This window comes from Bombina bombina, chromosome 3 (genome assembly GCF_027579735.1).
Source record: "Bombina bombina isolate aBomBom1 chromosome 3, aBomBom1.pri, whole genome shotgun sequence".
In the NCBI taxonomy this organism is placed as follows: domain Eukaryota; kingdom Metazoa; phylum Chordata; class Amphibia; order Anura; family Bombinatoridae; genus Bombina; species Bombina bombina.
The window spans coordinates 545,104,019-545,129,532 of record NC_069501.1 but is presented as its reverse complement, the minus strand read 5'-3'; positions in this window follow the sequence as shown (position 1 = coordinate 545,129,532).

Here is a 25,514-nt window from a genome sequence, read left to right as displayed (position 1 = left end):
CCCCACCGGTGCTGCGCGCGGGGGAGCTGAACCCGGCCTGGAGGTAAGGGCCGGAAGTGCAGCTTGTCTCTACGCTCCACAGCCGCCCGGCGCGGTACTGCCCACTCCCCCTCCACCGGTGCTGCGTGGGGGGAGTTGAGTGCAGTCCTTGACAGGAAGTTGGATCAGAAGTGCCTGGTGGGGAAACGCTCCGCTCGATATCTTCGAGACCGGCTGCAGGCTGGATTCGCAGGAGGGGGTGAGTTCTCTAGCCAGGCTGGATTGTACAATGTCTATGGGACTGATTGCGTAGTGCAGTAGGGGATTGGGCACTTGGGGAGGAAAATATTTTGATATACTTGACTCCATAAACCATACGGGACTAGCAGTGGCCTGAATTTGTAAAGCGAGTAAAGAAAGTTTTATTAAGGCTCCATTAGACTCTTTACGGATTTTACACTCTAACCTGAAGAGCCTTGTAACTCTCAACTCAGTCTAACAAGATTTAACTTACCCCAGCTCACGAAAAGACGCTCCCCTGTCATTGGTAAAATCTAAACCTTGCATAGTGGGTGTTTTGAATCAGATGTGTGTAATATCCACGTCATAATCACATTCCCAAACTGCACACTCTTTATCATACATATTTGAGGATTCTTTTTGTGGATTGGAAATAGAAGAAGGCATCATGGAGCCCTGGATGACCTCTGAATATTGCCTGGACTCTTAATAGTTAACCGCAGAAACAGCTACTGCATATATAACTATGACTATTCATGATTACGTGTTCTACCTGAGCACTGCTAATTCTTACTAAAAAATATTTAAAGTTGCATGCTGAATGCCTAGTAGAGACGGCGGCAGCTTTGGTTTTTTTTCTGACTCTGTATATTGTTATAAGCCATGCTTCAACTCTATTGTTTTATACATCTAGGATATAATTTCTAATCTAGGCATAAGATTGCAGGCTGAGTTATCAGCTACAGTAAGAGTAAACAAAATTCTTTCTCCAATAGGGAGGGAGGGGGATAGAAGGGGAAGGGGCAAAAGATATAACACAGAAAAATCAATCTGCTGCAAGTACATAGTATCTACTTTCCCTGTGCTGAATAGCATTAAAACCTTGAAAGACAACAAACCAGCCTAAGTATAGTATAACTTTTGCTGGAGTATATAGATTAAGTACAGAGCACCCATTGTCCCTTTTTAACTTGAACTAAAATAGATACACTGCATAAGTACTGTGTTGGCCTATATCGATTCCAGGGGATTATACTGTGACTCTGTTAAAATGTATTATTGACACACGGATATTCTATATGTATATATAACCTAATATATTTTGAAAATATAGGAACCTATAGATTTAACCTTGGCTGAGTACAAGGAACTGTAAACAATTATTATCTCATCCTGTATAGTTTTGCTCAGTAGAGGGGAAAAGGTTAAAAAATTGCTATTTAATTTCTCCACCCTCCTCCTTACACCATTTAAACATACACAAATAAGAAGAAGAGGGAGAATGCCATTTTAGATACTGGGTCTATAGACTCTCTGAAGGATTTTCTATAGAGGAAGAGAGGAAACAGAAAAAAAAGGGAAAAATCTGCAACAAATAGAAATGCATAATCACAATAGGTGGGATAAAAGCTCACCAAAAAATGCTTTAGCCTCTAAAAAGGCACGTAGTTCATAACTCTTATAAAAATATACTACATATACTAGAAACAACATTATATAAGTAGAATCATCAACTTTAGTCCTTGTGTTTCCTCTTCTCTTTTTCACTTTGATCCCCAACCCTCCAGATTAAAGGATAACTCCGATAAAGGGGCCAACTACGATTGATAATTAAATTCCTGCTTAGGCACCGGGGATTTCGAAAGAAACGCTCCCTGTTACCACTAAAAAAAAATTTTTCTTCACTTTTCACCATAAACTAATACACAAATCAATCCCGTTTTTTTCCTATTTGTTTTTTTTTTTTCTTCTTTGTCCTTTGTCTCTCGATTGACACATATTATAACCCTCTTAAATTTTCTCACTCACCACGGGCCTAGTGCCCCTTGCACCGCCGGGCTCTAGTAGCCCCTAGACAGACACCCCATCACTTCCCACTTTCCCCCACTGGTACAACTCGCACTACCCTTCCCCGCACACAATCCATCACCCCCAATTCACTCCCCCTTTTTTTTTTTTTTCCTTTTCCCCCTCTCCCTCGTGTGGCACTTAATTTTTCACTTATACCACGTGGTACATGGATAAATTCCTTTCTAACTCCCCTAAAAATCCTTCCCCAAACATGACAGGAAGACATAAAGACAGGAAACTTAAGGGTGTGCTGGATTCAGCCACTGAACAAATAAACCCTAGTAATATGACAACATTACCAGAAAATCTTAATATGCAGGCATTGGTGTCTAATATCATGGAGGCACTCGCCCCCAAATTTGAATTACTTAAAACCGATATTAAGCTAGATATTTCCTCTCTAACCCAAGAAGTGAGGCAGTTCTCGGGAAGACTGCAAGAAGCAGAACAGAGGGTCTCAGACCTAGAAGACCAAGCAACTATGCATAGCACCAAAATAGAGACCTCAGCTAAAATAATACAAAAATTGTTAGACAGGGTTGAAGACCTCGAAAACCGTTCTAGGCGGAACAACTTGAGAATAATAGGTCTTCCTGAAAATAAAAAATTTGAAAACCTTGATACCTTTATCTCTCACACACTTACTAGTGCGCTAAAAATCCCCTCTACACATCCACCTATTATAGTAGAAAGAGCCCATAGAATGGGACCTCTACGCCCTGACAGTAACATTAGCAGGAGACCGCGACCTATAATCGCTAGATTATTGAACTACAAAGATAAAGATCTCCTCCTGCAGTATTTTCGGAAGAATCAACCAATCACAATAGAAGACAGTAGAATTCTGATTTTTCAGGATTTTGCTGCAGACACAGCCTTAAAGAGAAGAGAGTTGGCCCCAATTTGTTCTAAGTTTATTCATCAAGGATGTAGGGCGGCCCTTATTTACCCCTCAAAATTAAAGGTAGTAATAAATGGGACAACGCACATTACAGATGATCTTCAAATGGCGGAGAATCTTTTTAAGACACTAGATACACAAATATAGCCTACAAATTAGCAGCTTAGGTAGGCAGAGTATGATGAAAGTGACTATAAACCACGGGGAACTAGACCCCTCCTACCCCTTTTATTTTCACCCCCTTTCCCACTTTTTGGTTCTGGGGGTTTTGTGTTTTCCCTTTTTTTTTTTTTTTTTTTTCTCCCTTTCGCTTTCTCTTTTCCTCTTTTTCTCCTCCTTCCGCCCGGTTCTCTCGTCCCTCCTCATTCCACCAATGCTACTTACTCCTCTCCTCTATACATAGAGAAATATGACGTTTAATCCTGATAATTTTAAAATTGTATCGTGGAATGTTGGAGGAATTTCCTCCCCCATCAAACGTAAAGCAATCTTATCACATTTGCGGAAGGTTCAGGCGGATATTGGCCTAATACAGGAAACTCATTTAGGTTTAGAGGAGTCATTAAAATTAAAATCATCCTGGGTAAAAGAGGTCTATGTAGCACCGAGTCAAGGGAAGAAAAGGGGAGTTGCAATACTTATAGGCAAAAAAATCCAAGCAGAGATTCTGTACTCTGAGGCCGATCCCGGGGGGAGATATCTAGTAGTCAAAGTAAAAATAGGCCAGACAAAATATACAATTTGTAATGTCTATGGCCCGAATAAAACTGACCCGGAATTCTGGGACTTATTACAAACTAAACTTCTTTCCTGTGTGGAAGGCCATTTAATTCTGGGGGGGGGACTTTAATATGGCCCCCCAATGCCCTATAGACAGACTTAGAAAAGACTCTAAGCCCCTGAAACAGAAGAAGGATAATCTTGATTTTAAGTTGGTCAAAAAGATTAAACAAATTCTTTCCCTGCGAGATATTTGGAGATATCAGAATCCTGACACACAAGATTTTACTTGCCTATCCAAGGCTCACAAAACTTTGTCTAGGATCGACTTATTCTTGATTAGTGATCACTTGAGTTCCTTAAAGATTAAATCTCAGATAATGTCAATTTTTCTATCGGACCACGGGCCTATCTCCCTTGAACTTAACCGGGCACAATCTAAATCAAAGACCCTCCGATTTTTCTTTCCTTATTTTCTTTTTTTTTTTTTTAAATCAAAGATTTTTATTAAGGTATTGAGCACAATCATGTTCATACATAAACACAATAACAGGTTATTTCAAACTGAACATATCCAATAGCAGCAGTAAATCATGATAGACATTATACAAGACATGAATATCTTACCGTATGACTAGCATACCTCAGGTAAATATATTGCGAGATCTACATTGATACCTTATTATTTTATTCTTTTATGAGATGATACTATAGAGCCCTTTATCATGGTATTCTGTCTATTAGTATGATATTACGAGCAGGCATATGTGGAATCATTAATTTAATACACTTTACTTAGAAACCTCTGTATCGTGAAATAATGCCTAATAGAATGATACTTTAAATTGCACTTTATATTAAAATAACAACTATCTTAACTGATAGGTTCCAACATTTAACAAGTTAAGACACCAATTTCCTCTTATGACATAGAGGGTAACTCTAATACTTAAAAAGGCGTATAATATGAACCAGGTAAATTGGTGTTATGAAGCGGGTTAATACCGCTGAAGGATTCACCAGGGTGGGTGAATATTTACAATACTATTACCCCTCAGGTATTCTCATAAACCTGGTGGGGGGGTGGTACAAATATAAACTGTGCAGGATAATTACTAATATTTCTCTAGAGTGACATTAGATATAAGTATTTTATACATTTCAGAGAATCTATTAAAACCTATAACCTTTAGAATAGACATATATAAGTGGTCTCAGGTAGAGTATGTTGAAAATGATCTAATGATGGACCTCTTCTAGGGTTTTAACTGTCAGTCACAGGAACACACCTGTATGATGCAATACTCTAGTGAAGGAGTCCCCCCTAAAACTAGAGTTAGGAGTCTAGTTAGAATTATCGATGTATATGATAGAGTAGAATAGAAGATCTAGTGTTAGCGTCTCTCTATATGATATCAAAAACTGAATAAAAAAGGGAAAGAGTTTGGGTCTGTCCACCTTATTTAAACATGACTGCAAGGATTATCTATAAATAATCTTAACCAAAAAGTGTTAATATGCATTTAGTTAGTTAAATAAAATAATGTTAGGTCCTAAAGGCTTATCCACATACTACCCCGAAGTATACTAAAGGAGAGTAAGCGTGTCACCTCGGCCGCCGGTGACACAGCAATACTATAAGTAACAGGGGATGGGGTGCACTACACATGAATACTTCAAGTAAGATTCATACAATATGTAAGCGATAGGACCTCATATAACAAACTAGGGGTACTCTCATTATAGATAAGTGCAGGTATATGTAGACAGGTGAAATAAGAACAATACATTGAAAATGTAAACTCCCTATTACTTTGCTAACGTAGAGAGAAAATGAAGCTATGCCTTCTATGAAGAATCTATATATGGCAATCTGCAAAGGACTCAATTATTTAAGTGATAATTATCTATCAATATGTCTCTAGAGGGATTATGTAACATATAATATAAACACATTTAACTGAACCTTAGTACTTTTACAAAGAGAGCCTTAAAACATATTTAGGCATTGCAAAATGACAGGCAACTTTCAACTTATATTAGATACAATAAGCAATACATGAGTATCAGTTCGGCCCATAGAATGGATCAATATTCTCTAGTTCTCAAAGTAATGACTCGTCGTTTGAAGAGCTAATTGTTATAATATGAGGCTCTAGTGAAGTCCAGCAGTGGGGGCATTTCACTGGTAAGAGATAAAATAACAGATGAGCCATATTACCCCACACCAGATTTAGTCATACATACAGGTGGTATCTGTTCTTCAAGGCATAATAAGTGAAACCATAAATTAGGGGTACGCAATAAACATCTAACCTGTGAAGCAAATAGAAATAACCCTATTCAGTAGCCATGTTAAAGTTAGAGACCTATATTGTATAAGTTAGGGGGTTACATAAGACAGAACTAAAAAAAAAAAAAAAGGTATGAGACTGAACTAGTATTTGTATGGGAATCTATCAGGAAATGAAGTTAGGTCAAATAATGCACTAAGAAATAACTTTTAGAATGAATGAAATCTAGCTCCAATTAAATAAACAACAAAGGGTGGTTCCTTCTGCTAAGTATATAATTTCAATGTGTGTGATCTAAATTAAGCAATACTATAACCAGTTCAGGAGAAATATGTTAAGATCAATTATAAACAGTGATGAGGACGTGGGCTGCCATGTATACCTTCTACAGGACTAGCAATAACTAATGTAAATTCTATAAAATTGGCCCTCCACTTTACTCCCATGACATGTAAATCTAAGGGAACTCTTAGTAAGGAGCCAACAATAGGCCCACGGTTAGTGTGTTAGGGGTAAAGTAGGAAGGAACAGTTCCATAGCAACTAGGAAAATATATCTATCAAGGAGCAACTTGGATAACAAGAAAATACATTTCTGCAGCATAAATCTATGCTGATTAATTTAATCTTGCTATTTTACAGTCTCACAAAGATAAACAAATTCTACAATGTACTGAAGGAGGTTAGTCTCAGTATATCCGATCTTAAGATCATCATTTAAGAGAGCTATTAACAAGCAGTCAATATCCTAGAATAGAGCAGATATTACTTTAATGGTAGAGTCTAGTTACCCCACACCAGTTCTGATTATAAATGTGGATAACCGCACGAAGAGCTTGAGGCAGGTCTCCTTCAGGTCCCATGCCGAAAAAGGAAGGGCTGCAGATGACCAGATCCATCCAGGACTGAGAGCTTCTTTGATCTGTGATAAAGAGAGGCGACAGCCAGAGGACAAATTAACCCGGCTTAGTGAGCTGCATAAATGCTTCGTTGGCATTGTATCCCCCAACACTAGAGCTGCTTCGGTATGCGCTGATGATTTCAATAATCTGACAAGGGGAGGGCTCTCAATGGCTACCGCCATCTCCACTATGTGTGCATCGTCAGGTACAGACTCCCTCCGTTGTGCGCTCCAAGAGTATAAAGTGCCTGCCGCTGGGGGATAATACTGGGGCCCCGCTTCACCTTCCCGGACAGCTAAGGCAATAGAGTTGGGATAGAGTGAAGCCATTGTAGAGAGAGTCTCCACTGCTGCGTCGGCTCCAACGTGTAGCGCATCAATACAGCACGCATGATGCTGGTCTAAACGGGCAGACAGGTCTCTTAGTAGCGAAATAATAAGTGCCATCTATGTGCTGTCCCTCAATGCAATCAAGCACGTTAGGATAGGCCTCTGTCCTCCTTGGGGCTTGCGGTGTCACTTACAACAGCGTAGTTTTTCACGCCGTTTATTACTACTGCTCTTAATTAAGGCTCCTATGTGTTCACGGCTCCAGCCTATGGTGCTCCTTCTTTGAGATTTAAGAGTAATTATTTAGCGGCTAATAAAAACCTTGAGGAAGATGGAGATCAGGTAAAAGCCATAGGATTAGTTTTCCGGCATCTTTGAGCTGCCTTCTTTTCAGGGATTAATCCGGCGTTAGTAGGATGCTGGGGAAGTTGTAATAAAGCAAGTTCTAGCTCATCTTGGATCTGCTGATGGTCTAGTAACAATTTTATAACCCATCTGCTTCTTTAATAGCTATATTCCGGCTCTTATATTATATTATATTTAGGAGCTCTGCAGTGTTGCGTCCATTTTCTTTCCCAGCTAGCTCCGCCCCCCTCCTTATTTTCTTTTTTACTGACTTGAAGTTTAAACAGTGGCTCAGGAATCGATTCACGGAATATGCGCAATTTAATATCAATTATGTGGACCGCTCAGATATCTTCTGGGAAACTGCTAAGGCAGTTCTCAGAGGAGAAATCACAGCATACTCCATCATCCAAAATAAAAAAAAAAAAGCAAGGGAAAAGGAAGTCCATAATTCTCTGGTTAACGCCTACAACACTTATTTATTAGAGAGAACTCCTCTAAACTGGGCAAAGTACATACGAACTAAAGCAGCAAGAGATACCTTTTTTCTAGCTCAGGAAACATATAACGAGATTAGATTGCAAGCTAAACTACATAAATTCGGTAATAAGTCTGGTAAAATGTTATCTAAACTAATTAAAAGTGAGAACAAAAAACCTAACATTGATAAAATCCAACATAATGAGAAATATCTCTCTAGCCCTGATGAAATCACAAAATTGTTTCACCAATACTACCAACAACTTTATACTAATACAGACTTTGATATAGACAAAGCAGCCGAATTCTACAGTAATATTATCTTCCCTAGGATTTCCTCCGAGGAGGCCGCTAGACTTAACGCCCCTATTACGCGAGAAGAAATTGGAAAAATAATCTCTAAACTTCCCTTGAACAAGGCAGCTGGACCAGATGGATTGCCCAATGAGCTCTGTAAAATCTTATCATCAGAGATAGCTTCTTATTTAGCAAACCTTTATAATGATATCTTTATTTCTCATAAACAACCCACATCTTCTTTCGCGTCTTCTCTAACTACTTTGATTTTAAATGAGGGGAAGGACCCTACATGTAAGGAGTCCTACAGACCAATTGCATTGTTAAACTCAGACTATAAAATACTCTCCTCCATTTTAGCAATTAGGCCTCAGCCCATTCTATCTACAGTAATCCATCCGGACCAAGCTGGTTTTCTTAATAATCGTAACTCGTCTGCAAAGATTAGGGAATTACTGGTGACTATGGAATATGTTCAGGGAGAGACCCCACAGGGGGCGGGGGGAGAGGACTCCCCGGACCTGGCCATCTTGTCACTTGATGCGGAAAAAGCTTTTGACTTGGTAGTTCATAAACATCTAACTCTCTCATTAGCAAGGTTCGGGATTGAAGGGAATTTCCCTAAATTCGTGGAGAGCCTCTATAGTCACTCTTCCACAAGATTGATTATTAACGATGATATCTCCCCACCAATTGCATTAAAAAGGGGCACTCGTCAGGGCTGTCCTCTCTCCCCGCTCCTTTTCGACTTAGCCATAGAACCCTTGGCAATTAGAATTAGGAACTCACTGGAGGGCATAAAAATTAGGAGGCATGAAATGAAAGTCGGATTATATGCGGATGACCTACTTATATACATATCTAATACAGCGCAAAATATTCCAAAACTCTTGCAAATTACTGACCATTTCGGGGTATTCTCAGGATACAAAGTAAATGCGATAAAATCGGAACTAATGTGGCTCAGGAAAAATAAGACTAGTGAGACAGATTTACCCTTTAGAGTAGTAACAGACTCATTGAAATACTTGGGAATCAAAATACCAATCAATTTAAAAGATCTATATAAGATGAACATAACCCCAATGTTAAGTTTTATCAAATGAAAGTTTGGGTTTATATTTAAAGATACTACACTCGGACTACCCTTAAGCTTAACCCTGTGTTTGTGATTAGACCTCCTGACTAACCAAAAGAAAGTTCATGGAAAAAATGTGTTTAGGGTTAGCGCTAAATTAAAGCTTAAAAAGGTGTAGAGATAAATATTCTGTATGATTTATATTATTCTTATATAATGATATTCATATCAACAATGTGTTTCATAAAAAAATTTTTTAATAAAAATTAAAAATACAAATAAAGATGGATGCCGGCATCAATTCTAAATGGAAAATTATATACAATGTATACAAGAATGAAACGTTATGTTTTAAAACAATGTAGCAAGATAAATAAAAGCAATTTGAACAGGTTTTGAGTAGTATACTTTAAAGAAAAATAGCGATTGTCACCGTGCATATAGGTGTTAGATATTTACATTGATATTACCTTATATGCAGAGATTTGTGTGTATTCGCTATTTCAATGGACCGGGACTCTCAGTGTTCAGTCCTGTATTGACTATGTTTTTTGAAACAGTTTCTGTTTCTCGGTAGTTCTCTCAAAAGAAAGGCAGGTCAAAGTTCCAACTATATTTTTCTTTGCCGTATGATGTCCGTGTCCTGACACTCTTCTCAGTATCAACTCCGTAGTCTGTGATGGCTTTGTATGCGTATCATATACGCTGTATTGGATGTCTGTATGACAGTGAAATCTCTGTTTTGTTGTGGGGAGTTTTCTCCCTGTGGTCAATTTCCTCCAAGTGGTTCCGGAGTAAAGTTGAAGAGAAGTAGCTTGTTTGTTGAGTCTCCGCTGTCTTATTTCACAGCGGTTAAATTTTAAGAAGAATAGATCTTGATAAAGGCCCAAGGGCTGAAACGCGTAGAACTTTGCTCACTGGAAAGATTGCTACTCTCTGATACTTTCATTTAAGTTTGATATAGTGCAGTAGGTTGGGTACTTTGAACTAAACAAAAGCGTGTGGAGTTCTATAAGTATAATTCCTAACCCATGATCTGATCACTATTCTTCTTAAAATTTAACCGCTGTGAAATAAGACAGCGGAGACTCAACAAACAAGCTACTTCTCTTCAACTTTACTCCGGAACCACTTGGAGGAAATTGACCACAGGGAGAAAACTCCCCACAACAAAACAGAGATTTCACTGTCATACAGACATCCAATACAGCGTATATGATACGCATACAAAGCCATCACAGACTACGGAGTTGATACTGAGAAGAGTGTCAGGACACGGACATCATACGGCAAAGAAAAATATAGTTGGAACTTTGACCTGCCTTTCTTTTGAGAGAACTACCGAGAAACAGAAACTGTTTCAAAAAACATAGTCAATACAGGACTGAACACTGAGAGTCCCGGTCCATTGAAATAGCGAATACACACAAATCTCTGCATATAAGGTAATATCAATGTAAATATCTAACACCTATATGCACGGTGACAATCGCTATTTTTCTTTAAAGTATACTACTCAAAACCTGTTCAAATTGCTTTTATTTATCTTGCTACATTGTTTTAAAACATAACGTTTCATTCTTGTATACATTGTATATAATTTTCCATTTAGAATTGATGCCGGCATCCATCTTTATTTGTATTTTTAATTTTTATTAAGTTTTATCAAAGAAAGGCTTAAGGCCTGGCAAAATCTACCACTTTCAATATCCGGCCGTTCAGCCTTAGTTAAAATGATCCTCCTCCCAAAATTGCTTTATATTTTACAGAATGTCCCTTTAATTTTATTTGAGAGAGACATACGTTCAATGAATTCATCAATCGGGCAGTTTGTATGGCAGGGGAAGAGGCCTAAAATAGCCCTCTCTAAACTAATGGTGCAAAGGGAACTGGGAGGATTGGCACTTTCGAACTTAAGATTTTATAATCTCTGCTTTTTGGCCCGCATAATAGCAGACTGGTTTTCTACCAAGAACTATGTCTTAAATAATGACCTTGAATTTAATATATGTGACCCATACTCTCCAATAGCTCTGGCACATACGAGCCCTAAAGATCTCCCCAGAAATATAAAGGAGCTTAAATCTATTTCAAACCCGATTAAAGCTTGGTTCAAAATATCTAAATCTCTCTCTATAAGCCCTATGGGGTCAAAATATCTTCCCCTAACTAGAAACCCGAACTTCCAACCAGGATTGGATTCAGTTATCTTTAATAGATGGTATAACAAGGGGCTGGACAGGGTTTTTTACTTTATCAATCAGGAGAGAAAATGTGTTAAATCTTTCGAGGAGTTGAGACTTGAATTTAATCTATTAAATAAAGATTTCTATGCATACTTACAGATAAGACACTATATTACAGAGCTTGTACACAAGATTGGATGGAACTGGACCTTGGGAAGCTTAGAAACCTGGTTAATGATAACTAAAAATTCCTCCATGTCTATTGCCCCATGTTATTACTCATTGAACCTTACCAAAGCAACCCCGATATTGGAAAAGCTGGCTGGGTCTTGGGACACCTTAATCCCACACAGCAATATTGACTCAGAAATTATCCAATTGTCAATTAATAAAGTAAAAACAACATCCTCCTCCAATTGGCGTGATGCTCATTTAAAACTCTTGCATAGGGCATATTTCACCCCGGAAAGAGGCCTCAGACTCCGTAATCATCAATTTAATAAATGCCCCAAATGTTCTTATTTTGCTGCTGATATAATTCATATGTTCTGGCAATGTCCTAGAGTGAGCAATGTGTGGAGCAAGCTGGAATACTGGCTTAAAAGTAAACTTAAAATTGAACAAATATCTCTCTCCTTGTTCCAGATTGTATTTTGTCTAAAGTCTGGAATAGGGCGACAGTCTAATGAGAAACTAGTTAATCTATCTATCTTAGCCACCAGATACCTGCTTTGCCAGAAATGGAAGATGAGGTCGGTACCAACTATTGTTGAAATCAGGGATCATCTAAAGAAACAATATGTTTTAGAACAGAAAAATACTAACATAGATAATGAACCTGATGTAAAGAAATTTTTTGACAAATGGGCACCATTTATTAAGATTTTCCCTGAGAGAGAAATCGATTACTTAATCTCCCCATTTAAGAATTCGGAGTTAGTGGTGCTGGGTATGTGGTGATTTGGGGAGGGTATGAGAGATCCGGGATTTTCTTTTTATCTTAATTTTTTTTTTTTTTTTCCTTTTCCTTCTCCTCTTCCCTTTAATTTTTATAAATAAAACATTCCAACAATGAGTAATAAGAAGATAGGCAGACGGCCTAGGTTTTATCAATTGTGCATATGATGGGTAATATGTAATTTTGGTTGATAATCATTATTTCTCTCCATTGTTTTTCTTTTTTTCCTGTTGGTTGTTTACGAACTCTAAAATCATGGCTTCTTGTTTCCATGGAACTTGTACTCATTGTTGGACATAAATAAATGGTTTAAAAAAAAAAAGTAAATTGGAAAGTTGTTTAAAATTACATGCCCTATTTGAAAAATGAAAGTTTTTTTTGGACTTGACTGTCCCTTTAAGGCTTCAGTGATAAATTGTTCACGGTTCACAGAATGATTTCTGTGAGTTTGTGGTTAAGGTAACTCGTTTTCTGCTGACCCACAACTATTTACGATTTGATGACAGATTCTACTTCCAGAAAAGTGGTACTGCAATGGGGGCAAAGTTTGCCCCCTCCTACGCAAACTTGTTTATGGGATTGTGGGAGATGAACCACATTTATGGCGTTGAGAATCCTTTTAAGTCTAACATAATCTAGATGAACTCATCCTAGTTTGGAAAGGGGATGAGAATTTAGCAAAGGATTTTGTGAATCATCCTAAAAATGATTTGGGTATTTCTTTTACTTATGAGTGTAACATGAAAGAGATATGGACTTAAGTGGTTGGATGTGCACCGATACTTTTTGTTGTCATGCTACCTGGATGTGACCCTCAATGGCGACACTAATGAAAGGAATACTGTAACAACTGATATCTACAGGAAACCCATAACAGGGAATACCTTATTACATGCTAGAAGTAATCACCCAAGGAGGATCTTTAAGGCCATAGGGACAGTTTAATCGCTTTCGCAAAAATTGCACTGACTTGTCAAAATATAATCTACAAGTCGATTCCCTAGCAAAGAATTTGAGAACACGGAGATACCCTAGGGGTCTAACAGAGGAAACCAAAGACGCATTAGCTCCAGGAATCACAAAGATCTATTAAAATACAGTAGGGCTAATAAGAAAAAGGGTTTGCCAGAAAAGAGAGAGTTACCTTCTGTGACGGATTCCCTGCTACCCCGACTGGGTATCTCCACCAAAATGATTTTCTAACACCTGGAACCAGCCGCTATGTAGCAGAGAGAGAGTGATTTTAGCAATCCCCACCCAAATACAAGACAACTAGCATTTAGGTGGAACAAAGAAGAACACTTTATTGGGACAAACACACAACATTTATACAGGAACTCATCTTGATAAGACAAAGGACAATCCCACAATTTCCCTGCCCCTCCAGACAGGCTGGCACCTCCATAGCAGCCACAGTACCACAGAGTCCCAGTAGTGGCGGTTTCGGGGTGATCCCGGTCGAGCGGCGGCATTTTGAAGCTCTCGGTCCCCAGATGCCGAGTTACAAAACCCCTAGTTCCACAAGTAGCTACCCTCCGGCAATTCCACCACCCCTTGTCCTCCCTAGGGGCTACCCATCCACAAAAGAGCGGAGCTCTGGGGCAAAGGGCCGCTGGGGCGACCAAGGGCAAAGTTAGCGGGTGTCCTGCTGTTCTGTGGCTGACCGGGAGTTTCAGGATCCCGTCCAGCCTGAGAGGGGTTAGGCGGCTGACCTGGAGTTCCAGGAGCCCGGCAGCCTAGGAGGGATTTTCCGGTCAGAGACCAGCTGTTCTCAGACAAAGTAGGAACACAAAAACAAGCACACAAAGATTCCTAGAGATCGCGGTTGCTCTGAGGTAGTAGGGGGTAGGGGTTTAACCCTTGCAGCCTGGTGCCCATGACAACTCCCCCCTTCCAGTTTGGCAGACCTGGCTAGATCCACATGGGTCTACTTGGGGCTGTCCGAGGAGCACTCTAGTTCAGTCTGCCGGGAAAGTCCATCAGCATTCCCATTACTTTTCCCCGGCCTGCATTGAAAGTTGAAGGGCTGCATAGCTAAACTCCACCTTAGCAAGCATCCATTATCTCCCAATACTTGGTTCAGCCACACCAGAGGGTTGTGGTCTTTGAGCACAGTGAAAGGCCTTTCATATAGGTACGTTTGCAGTTTCTTGAGGGCCAATACTAGGGCCAGGCATTTCTTTTCCACCGCCGCAGAGTCTACCTCTCAGGGTAACAGCTTCCTACTGATGTAGGCTACGGGGTGGTCTTGTCCTCCTTCGTCTACTTGGCTTAGGACTACTCGCAACGTGAACATGAAGGCATCTATATGAACACAAAAATGTTTGTTGGTGTTTGGAGCGGCCAAGACAGGGGCAGAGACCAAAGCAGCATTGAGGCTCTGGAAGGCATTCTGGGGACCACAGGACCTGTTGGGGCAGTCTTTTACGGGTCAGGTCAGTCATGGGTTTTGCCAAGGTACTGTAATTAGGGATGAACCGTCGATAATAACCGGCAGTTCCTAGGAATGCTAAGACTTGGTTCGAGGGGTGGGCCAGTTTGTCACTGCCTCAACGTTGGCCAGCTCTGGCCGCTGCTTCCCACAGCCCACTTGGTGGCCCAGGTACTGGGCTACCAAGTGGGTACCACTCTTACTTGGGTACCAGTACCCAAGTAAGAGTGCCATCTTACTTGGGTACCAGTACCACTGGAGAGACCCAGGGACTGTTCAACAACACCGAGGTCAAACATTTCCCAGAGCTCCCGGTGCATACTGTCTGATGGCTTTGAGGACTCTGTAAGCGGCCTGCCTCAGGGGGGGTCTGTTCCTGAGTCTCTACTCAGTTTATGGCCGCTGTGTTATACCTGGGGACATTAGAGAACATCTCTTGGCCTTCTAGTAAGTGCTGGACTTGCTGCCTCTGGGCAGCCGCTAAACTCTCATCTAGGGCGATATCAGCTATTCCCTGGGGGGTTTCGTTGGGAAGGGGAAGCTCCGGCATGTGGAGACTCTATGAGTCCTCCACAGCCGGGGGCACATATCGCGCCCACATCTTGGGCTCGCCTGGTGTATGCCTTCAGCATGTTCACATGGAAGGTTCTGTGGATCCTGCCATCTGAGCATTTGGTTACTAGGTAGGTGGTGTCAATCTGCTCTACTACCCGGTAAGGGCCTTGCCAGGCAGCCTGTAACTTGTCTGTTTTGATAGGCTTCAGGGCAAGCACCTTCTGTCCCACTATCAGTGTGCGAGTACGAGTATTTCTGTCGTACCACCGCTTCTGATTACTCTGAGCACTCTGGAGGTTCCCCTGAACGTGGTCGTTGAGATCCTTCAGTCTATCCCGGAGGCGGAGGACGTACTTCACAATGGAGTGTCCTTCCTCCTCAAAGCCCCCTTAACAGTGTCGTCTAACAAGGTCCAAGGGTCCCCGTACTTGCCTACCGTAAACTAACTCAAAAGGGGAAAACCCTGTGGATTCCTGGGGCACCTCTCTGTAGGCAAAGAGGAGGTGTGGCAAGAATCTTTCCCAATCTTTGTGGGTGGCGAAGGTCCTCAGCATCTGCTTTAAGGTTCAATTAAACCTCTCGCATAACCAGTTAGTTTGGGGGTGATATGGCGCGCTGTGCAGGGGTTTAATGCCGCACAGCTTCCATAGCTGCCTAGTAATGTCCGCAGTGAACTGTGTTCCCTGATCGGAGATCATTTCCCGGGGGAAGCCTACCCTGGTGAATATCCGGAGCAGGGCATCTGCCACGGTTTCCGCCTGGATATTGGCCAGAGAGATTGCCTCCAGGTACCGGGTGGCATAGTCTACCACGGTAAGAATATATTTCTTTCCAGAGGGACTGGGTAGGGCTAATAGATCTACTATATCCACAGCAACTCTGCTGAAGGGTTTGTCAATAATGGGGAGGGGGTGCAGGGGAGCTTTCTTGTGGTCGCCGGTTTTCCCTACCTTCTGGCATACTGTATACATTCTACAATATTCCTTCATTTCTGCTCCGATTCCGGGCCAGTAATAGATCTGATCTAGGCAATGATGGCTTCAGGTCTTCCCTAAGTACCAGGCTAGGGGAATGTCATGTCCTATTCGTAGCATATCGGACCGGAATTTTTCCGGTACAACTAGCTGTCATTTAGGCACCAGACCCTTCAGTCTCTTAGAGATCCGGTACAGGAGCCCTCCCACCCTATGGAAGCGCTCCTCACTAGGTCCTTGGGGGTCAGACCCTACTCGGTCTCTGTATGGGGCTAGGGTCGGGTCACTCAGGGTAGCTTGGGCAAAGTCAGACAGGGATGCCCAGGGAAGTTGGTCAGGGGGAATAATAGGCTGGTCAGGCAGTAGGTATGGGATTGGAGGCTGAGGCAAGGGGGTAGTTAGGATGGTTCATCAGGGATGGGTATAGGCTGGAAAGGAGGTCGGGATGGGGGGACAGGGTCGAGAGGTAGTCAGCGAAACTGGCCTTACCTGTGGTCCCAGTCCTGGAGAAATGCCTTGTTGTCGGGTCTGCTGGTGAGTGACAACTGCAGCCACGTCCGGGAGAGTATCTCCCACAAAGGCGGAGACAAGGTGATCAAGGTTATTGCCTCAAAACACCTCAGCCGGCAACTTCCTCATAATGCCCACCTGCACAGCACGGGCACCTGCACCACAGTTCAAATAGACTTGTACTACAGGAGCCTGGACAACAGTGCCGCCAGCCACTCGATACCGATGGTTTTCCCTGAATGGCTGGAGTTGGGGGCCAGGTAAAGCTGGATCAAGGTGTGAGTAGCATCAGTGTCCCTTAATTCCTGGGCAGCCTGTCCATTGACCAGAACTTCCCAGCAATGATGCTGGTGATTGTCCACAGATGCTGTTCCCACCTCCTGCAAGACCCCAATCTCCTCACTGTCCCATTCGACAGAGGGGTCTGGGTGGCCTTTATAAGTGTAGTAGGCGGCCGCTTGGTATCCTGGGGCTGTAGCTCGAGCTCACTGCAGCATTGGGGGTGCCTTGGCTGCAGGTGTGTAGAGGCTGCTATTGTCTTGTGCGGGCTGTGGTATATGAGGTGTCCCACCTGTCCGCATTCAAAACACTTGCGGGAGTATGTGCGTCCGACCTGGGAAGCAGGGATCGGACGGGGTTGCGGTTGTCGGGTAGGTACTGGGGCCCAGCCTAGAGCCAGGGTGGCGCGGGTCTGGCGCCGGTCATCCACATATTGGTTGGCCAGGATGGCCGCCTAATCAGCAGTCCTTGGTTTCCTATCCTTAATCCAGTCCCGGATCTCGGATGAGATGCGGTAGTAAAATTTCTCCAGGGGGATGAGCTTCAGTACCTCCTCCAGTGTGGTTATGTGGCAACCTGTAGTCCAGGAGTTCAAGGAGCGGGCTAACCGGTAGCTTCCACCGCCTTGCCGGCCAGCTTTCCAGCCAAGATTTGGACTTGGTCTGTGGCGGCAATCCCATGCAACCTGCACTGGGTCTCAAAGTACTGGAGGAAGCAGTCGACCTCTTCGGCCCCATCATCCTTAAATGCCCGGAAAGCCTCGTAAAGTAGCTTCCTGGGTCTTGGTTCTGGTTCTCTGGGGTCCCGAGAGGAGATGTCAGTGGAGTCACCGTCTTGGCTACCACCCGCTGGGTAGCTCCGCCAAAATGATCTTCCAACACCTGGAACCAGCCGCTATGTAGCGGAGAGAGAATGATTTTAGCAATCCCCAACCAAATAACTAGACAACTAGCATTTAGGTGGAACAAAGAAAAACACACAACATTTATACAGGAAATCATCTTGATAAGGCAAAGGACAATCCCACAATTTCCCCGCCATTCCGGCCCCTCCAGACAGGTTGGCGCCTCCATAGCAGCCACAGTACCACATAGTCCCATTACCCAGGGGTGGCGGTTTTGGGGTGATCCTGGTGGAGCAGTGTCATTTTAAAGCTCTCGTCCCCAGATGCCACAGTCCAAAAAGCGGCATGATTTGTTACTGGAGACTGGAGTTACAGCCCGGTAAAGATTGGGGGGAAGGCATGTCCAAAACCCCCAGTTCCACAAGTAGCTACCCTCCGGCAATTCCACCACCACTTGTCCTCCTTAGGGGCTACCCATCCCCAAAAGAGCGGAGCTCTGGGGCAAAGGGCTGCTGGGGTGACCAGGGGCAAATTTAGCGGGTGTCCTGCTGTTCTGTGGCCGACCGGGAGTTCTAGGAGCCCGGCCAGTCTGAGAGGGGTTAGGCGGGTGTCCGTTGTGAGGCGGACGACTGGGAGTTTCAGGAGCCCGGACTGCCTAGAAGGGTTTTTCTGGTCAGAGACCAGCTCTTCTTTGACAAAGTGGGAACACAAAAACAAGCACACAAAGATTCCCAGAGATCGCAGTTTCTCTGAGGTAGTAGGGGGGTAGGGCTTTAACCCTTGCAGCCCGGTGCCCGTGACACCTTCATTACAACCTACAGTAACTAATATAATGAAATATGTGATAAAATCAAGAAACATCTTCAGGTGACAATGATTTTAGGGAACTAATCAATAATGGATGTCGTTTCTCATACAGAAAGGGAAAAACATTAGGTAACTTGATTTTCCCAACATGTTTGAAGAGAGATAACCAGAGGCAGAGCTCATGGCTAAGTTTCAAGGGGATGTATAAATGCCACAATACCACCTGTAAAGCCTGCAAAAGAGCAGAAGTGGGAAATATATTTTGTAGTTCAGTGACAAATGAGATTTTCTCACATAGAGCTTGTTTCAATTGCCGATATTCTAATGTTATTTATCTGCTAACCTGTATATCTGTATAATTTACAGTACATAGGTATTACAACAAGAGAGGCCAGGAGTAGGGAACACTTGGCCAACATTGATTCAGGTATCCTCACCACCCCCTTAGTACAACACTTTAAATATATGCATAACAAAAGTGTTGGGAGTCTGAAACGGACTATTATAGAACAATTGAGAAAGGGGGTAAAAATGGGGGACCCTGAAAACATGCTGGGCAAGCGAGAGATTTTCTGGATTTTTAAAATGGGTATCAGGGTGCCAAAAGGGTCGAATTCAGAATTGAACCTGATAAATTTCTGGGAGGGAGGTATATATTACTAATACATATAAGCTTTAGGAGCAGAAGAACTGGTGTAAATTGCTTAATAGGCACATTAGAATTTTAAAAGTATACTGTTACTTTAGTAAGAGAACAAATGGTAGTTACATCTTTTAGAAAAATGAGATTACTCACATAATTAGTATAAGAAATAAACAGTTGAGTGAAGCATGAAATCATATAAGAAAGTGAATTTATATTATAGACAAAACATGTCTTTGAAAAGTGTGAAAGATGTTATCTCCATTAGTGTAATCGTAAGAAATGAAAAACAACTACAGTAAAAAAGAACTGTAACCAATAAGTGTGCGCCAATAAATAAATAAACAAGTGATATAAAAACACCTCTAAATTTGGTGATAGTGATATTAAAATCTATAAACGTTCAGAATAATATTCAAAACTGTATTCTAAAAAAAATAAGTAGAATAAAAATTGATAAACTTATATCAACTAGATGTGGATAATTAATTAAGTGAATGATTCGTGCCTCAAAGATGAGTTATAATGTGTATTGCAAAAGTTGCAATATATTCCACAATATGTTGCAAAAATATAACAATGTGTAATCAAAGTCTCTATGTGAGTCCCAAAAAATATGTGCACATATATGTGTAGTTACAGACCACAATTGTCCAATATCAATTCCAAACAAAAAGGTATTTCAGTGATTTTGCGGTAGTAATCGTGGTGTTTTTAGTTGGTAATTTGAGATTGATGATGTCAGATGGTGTTAGGGCTGAAAGACAGGTAGGAGGCAGTTCTCTTAGATGATGGAAGAAACAGAATTCGGTTCCTAAAGGATAACCAAAGTGTGCTCTGTTGTTCTGGATCAAAACTTCAAAGATAATGCCTTATCTTTGAAGTTTTTATCCAGAACAACAGAGCACACTTTGGTTATCCACTTTGGATTAGGCGATATCCTTCCAAGGACGTGTTCCTGTGCAGGTCGATACTAGTGGATTGAGTTTGCCAAGCGGCTCCGAAGCCTCGGTCCGCTGATTATTGCACTAGATGTGCACCTGGGCTTGTGAGTATATCTAACATCTGCATTTTGACTCTATATGCCTGCTTATACGATATCACACCATTAGGCGCCTCTTCTATTTCCTACCTTTAGGAACCAACATCTAATCATAAGAAATGGAGATCTGCACTGGAATCATGTTTGTCTCTATTCCACATTTAGAGAATGTTGACACCCATTGTTGTGAGCTCAGTTTAATTGGCTAAAACCAAAATGTGTTAAGGTTTTAAATGTTGAAATCAGCATGAAGGCAAAATATGCAGCTATGAGTGCAGCAAATGCCGAAACATGTTAGCTGATTTTGTCAGATGCTACACATAATGGATTGTCTGTATTACAACCTTTTTTAATTTTGTGAATTAAAGGATTATGTTTTATATGCACATCATTGTGGAGCACAGTTTTATCTTTTGAACAGTTATTTCTGTTATGGGCCGTTTGGAAGCTCCACTCCAGTGTTCCTGAAATGGCAAAGACTGATGTTCATTGGCTATTTTCCCGGCAGTGGATCGGGTGTGACAAAAAACTGGTCTTGTGACTGCCAGCGTGCAACAGTTGGGGAGAAGAGCGGATCGGGAAGCACAGCTGAACGGAGAGTGTCTGAAAGAGGGGAGAAGAACAAGTAGGACATTGTGGTCTGAAGTTAAATATGCGGTCTGTGTGCTGACAAGCCTGTTCACTTCCCTAAGACTGGGTAAGACTTGTACCGGTGAATATTGCATTAAGTGTGCATAAATGCTTTGAAAGCTGTTCTATTGCTCGCATTCACCCCATGAAGATAGAACGATACAAATGGAGCACTAAAATATATCAACCTCATGCACTCTTGCACTGGGAGAGCTTCATTGGGACAATTTATATTTCTGTGTGGCTTGCTCTGGGGTTATTTAGCTCCCCTCAGCAAGAATAGGACTATTGCACCTTAAGTGGGTGAGAATGTGACAGAGGAAACTACAGTTGCTGTCAAACATGGAGGTCTTAGCCCACCCTGGAAAGGAAGGAGGGTGTGAGGAACTGAAGCAAAGTTAGCTATGCACCATGTGAGTTAAAGTATGGACACCCTAGATCTTGACATTCACACATGGGCAGAAGCTATCAATTTCCCTGATTGGAAGAGACCAGGGAGATTGAAATTCTCCACCTAAGATTTGTAGAACAGTGCGAACCTGCAGTCAAAGAGGAGACAGAAGTGTTTGGTTCAGCTATTTTAAAGTTGGTTTATATAAAACTTAGTGTTTCACCGAAGAACAAAAGTGTCATCAAGCAGGGAAGAGGCATGTCCTTTTAGCTTTCTATCTCACTTTTAGTTCTTCCAGAGATAGCTTAGATGAGGTTTGCAAGGGTACACACAAAGGAAAATAGTCCTTGCAATTAAAGGTTTTTGTGAAACACCTTGTAGTACGATACTTACATTTTATACACCAAAAGTATGTTCAATCTGTTTATCTATGTTGGTTCCTTTGTGTCTATCAATGTATAATCAGCAGGCCAGATTCTCTGCAGAATTCTGACCAGTGCAAGATAATGTATTTGCAGCAGATTCAACCTTACTAGTTTCATCCCAATGTGCAAGGTGACCTGCTTTGCTTTCAATGGTACTGTAGCCTCATGCCTCCTGCTTCCTCTGCTAGTGTTACTTGCTACACATTTACTTGGTATACGTGTTAATGGTAAAAGAATATGACACTCAGATGCCTTGTGACCATACTTTTACTTTAAATCACATTATCATTGTTTCTTATTGCACGCACAAACATTATCAAGATCATGATATCACATTTACAATACAGAGCCTTATACATGCTGAGAGCCAGGGAGTAACATCTTCTAAAATTTTACTAAGGATCTTAGCTTTTTGGATTATTCAACATCATTTATATATAAATGCCCCTTCATGTGTTCTAAAAAGTGTGTGTCTGGCTTCTCATTATTTCATATAAGTTGAATCCTAAACTACAAATATAAAAAGTCACCCCTGCCATGTAAACATGGGTGTCCATAATCAGGCCCAAAGGCAACCATTCAGCCTTTCATTAGTTTTAATTTGCTTTCATTAACCAGAATGTATAGATTATATACATATAAATACAGTGTGTGTGTGTGTTTAAAACAATATTATTTGTGAGGGGGTGGAAGTCCTGGTGAGTTCCCACACTTTTTTTTGTAGGACTTGACCCCTGCACCCTTCCACACTGCTGAGATCCTCATTCACTGGTGATGTGGTTGAATTGTTCAAAAAGCAGCGAACCCTATACTATGCAATGGAAGGGACATCACCATTTATCTGTACAGCGAGGGTCAGCAAACTGTTTATAACATTTCACCAGGCTGATGATTTTCAATACTGAAATGAATATTTCTCGTGGACTTGGTGAGCTTTAGAACACTGGGCCCTAAATGAGCAACCCACATTCACTGCATGATTCACCTCAAAATTTTCAAATGCACATTTAAGCATGTTGTGTTCAAGGTCTTCAGTTAACGCACACGTTGCAATGAAGGTGACAGAGCACAGCATTTCCCCCCCATCTTCTAATAGAAAAGGTCCTGTCATCGCTAGGGTGAAGACATTAATTGTGATAAACTTGCAACTGAAATGTTATGACAGGGCATGATATTGTTATGTTCGTGAGATATTTCCCTATCAGATCAAGCTTGGCCAGTAGTCTTCTTATCCTGGCGTCAAGAGGAAGGATAAGGAAATATCCCAGAACAAAGTGAGTTTATGAAATGAGGTAAGCAGTACTCATGGTAGACAGGGTAGTTCTTCACGGTAATAAGATGAAGGCAGAGAGTGGTCAGAGACAGGCAGAGTCCGGCAACAGAAAGGTAATCCAGCAGTATAACAGTTCAGGGGTAAACCAATAGAATAGTCAGAAACAGGCAGAGGTTAGCAACAAAAGGTAATCCAGCAGTTTAGCAGTTCAGGGGTAAACCAGTAGAATGGTCAGACAGGCAGAGTTCGGTAATGATAAGGCAATCCAGCAATACAAGGGTTAAACAGGCAGAGTGGTCAGACAGGCAGAGTTCAGCAATGATAAGGCAATCCAGCAATACAAGGGTTAAACAGGAAGTGTGGTCAGACAGGCAGAGTTCAATAACGATATGGCAACCAGCAAAACAAAGTAATACAGCACCCAGGAGCCCACACAGTAACACCTATACTTTGGCATAGATGAGAGCAACTGAGGTACTTACATAGGTGCAGGATTTGCGCCAAGAGAGGACAGGAAGATCCGGAACTGGCATCAGGATGACAGGGAGTGTGGCGATGACATCTCCGGCGCCTAAAGCAACCGCTGCGTCCATGGCAACGGATCATAGCATCGTCCGGGAACCCGGGGAACGGCGTGACATAGCCCCCCCACTCAAGAGTTGGTTTCAAAGGATGAGCAGCATGGAATTTTGAGACCAAAGATGGAGCATGCACGTCATGGGCAGGGACCCAAGAATGATCCGCCACAGAGTAACTCTTCCAGTGAATGAGGTACTGGAGCTGCCTGCGTTTAATTCTGGAGTCCAGGATCCTAGCAACCTCATACTCCGGTTCCCCTTAAATCATGAGTGGAGAAGGAGGACGTCTGAGACAAGTATATTTACTCGTGATGGAGGGTTTGAGCAGGGAGATGTGAAAGACCAGGTGAATGTGCAAGATCTTAGGCAAAGCCACTCTGTAGGCAACAGGAGAATGTTTTTTTAAGGACTTTATATGGACCAGTGTACCAAGGTCCTATTTTGTGACAAGGTTAACGTAAGCAGATATGTCGGGTAGAGACCCAGACACGATTACCTGCAGAGAAGGCACAAATATGAGCTTGATGATGATTGGCAAACCTCTTGTACCTGGAGATGGCAAAGCGTAGCAGAGCGTATTCGTTGCCAATGGGTGGTGAGGTCAGTGAAGCGATGCTCTGCAGCAGGAACTTCTGTGGATTGAGCAGAAAGAGGAAAAACACAGAGGTTGATAACCAGCTGCAGCCTGGAAAGGAGAGCATTGTAGAGAAGAATGCCAATGAGTGTTCTTTGCCAGTTTAGCTAGGGATAACAGCGACGATATTCATGGGTATACCATGGAGCCGTACCACGTGTAACAAAAAAAGAGTGGACAATTCTTGGGCTGTAGGTAACTTAGGTAAAAGGTACAAAATGAGCAAGTTTGCAGAATCGATCTACCACAACCCAGATGACTGTATGATGGTCAGAAGGAGGGAGATATACAACAAAATCCATGGCTATGTGGGTCCATGGTTGCTTAGGTATGGACAACAGTTGAAGTAGGCCATGAGGTAGGGAATTGGACGGGGGGGGGGGCGGTCTTGTTAACAGCACAAGTCTGACAAGCCTTGACATAATCCTGAGAGACTTCATGGTAGGCCACCATACATGTTGAGAAAGGAGTTTAAAGGTTCTAGTAAAACCTGGATGACCTGACAGCTTTCTATCATGAGCCCAGAATAGCGAATGTTTGGAGGAACATAAAGGATCTCAGGAGCTGCAGGGTCTTCAGCAGGTTTTCTTGATTGGGCACATTGCAGCCTTTGAAGAAGAGAGGTGTTAAGATGAGCAACCACACAGGAGGGGGTATGATATGTTCCATAGGAGCTTCAGAAGAGTCACTAGACTGAGGAAACTGACAGGCAAAATCAGTCTTTTTATTCTTGGTCCCAGGAAGGAAAGAGACTACAAAGTTAAAACGGGAAAAGAATAGGGCCCACCTGCCCTGTTGAGGATTGAGTCGATGAGCAGTCTCTAGGTACGTCCAATTCTTGTGGTCAGTGAAAATCTGAATGGGGTTGGCGGTACCCTATAGCCAATGACGCCATTCAGTCAGGACCACCTTAAATGGCTAAGAGTTCATGATTACCCA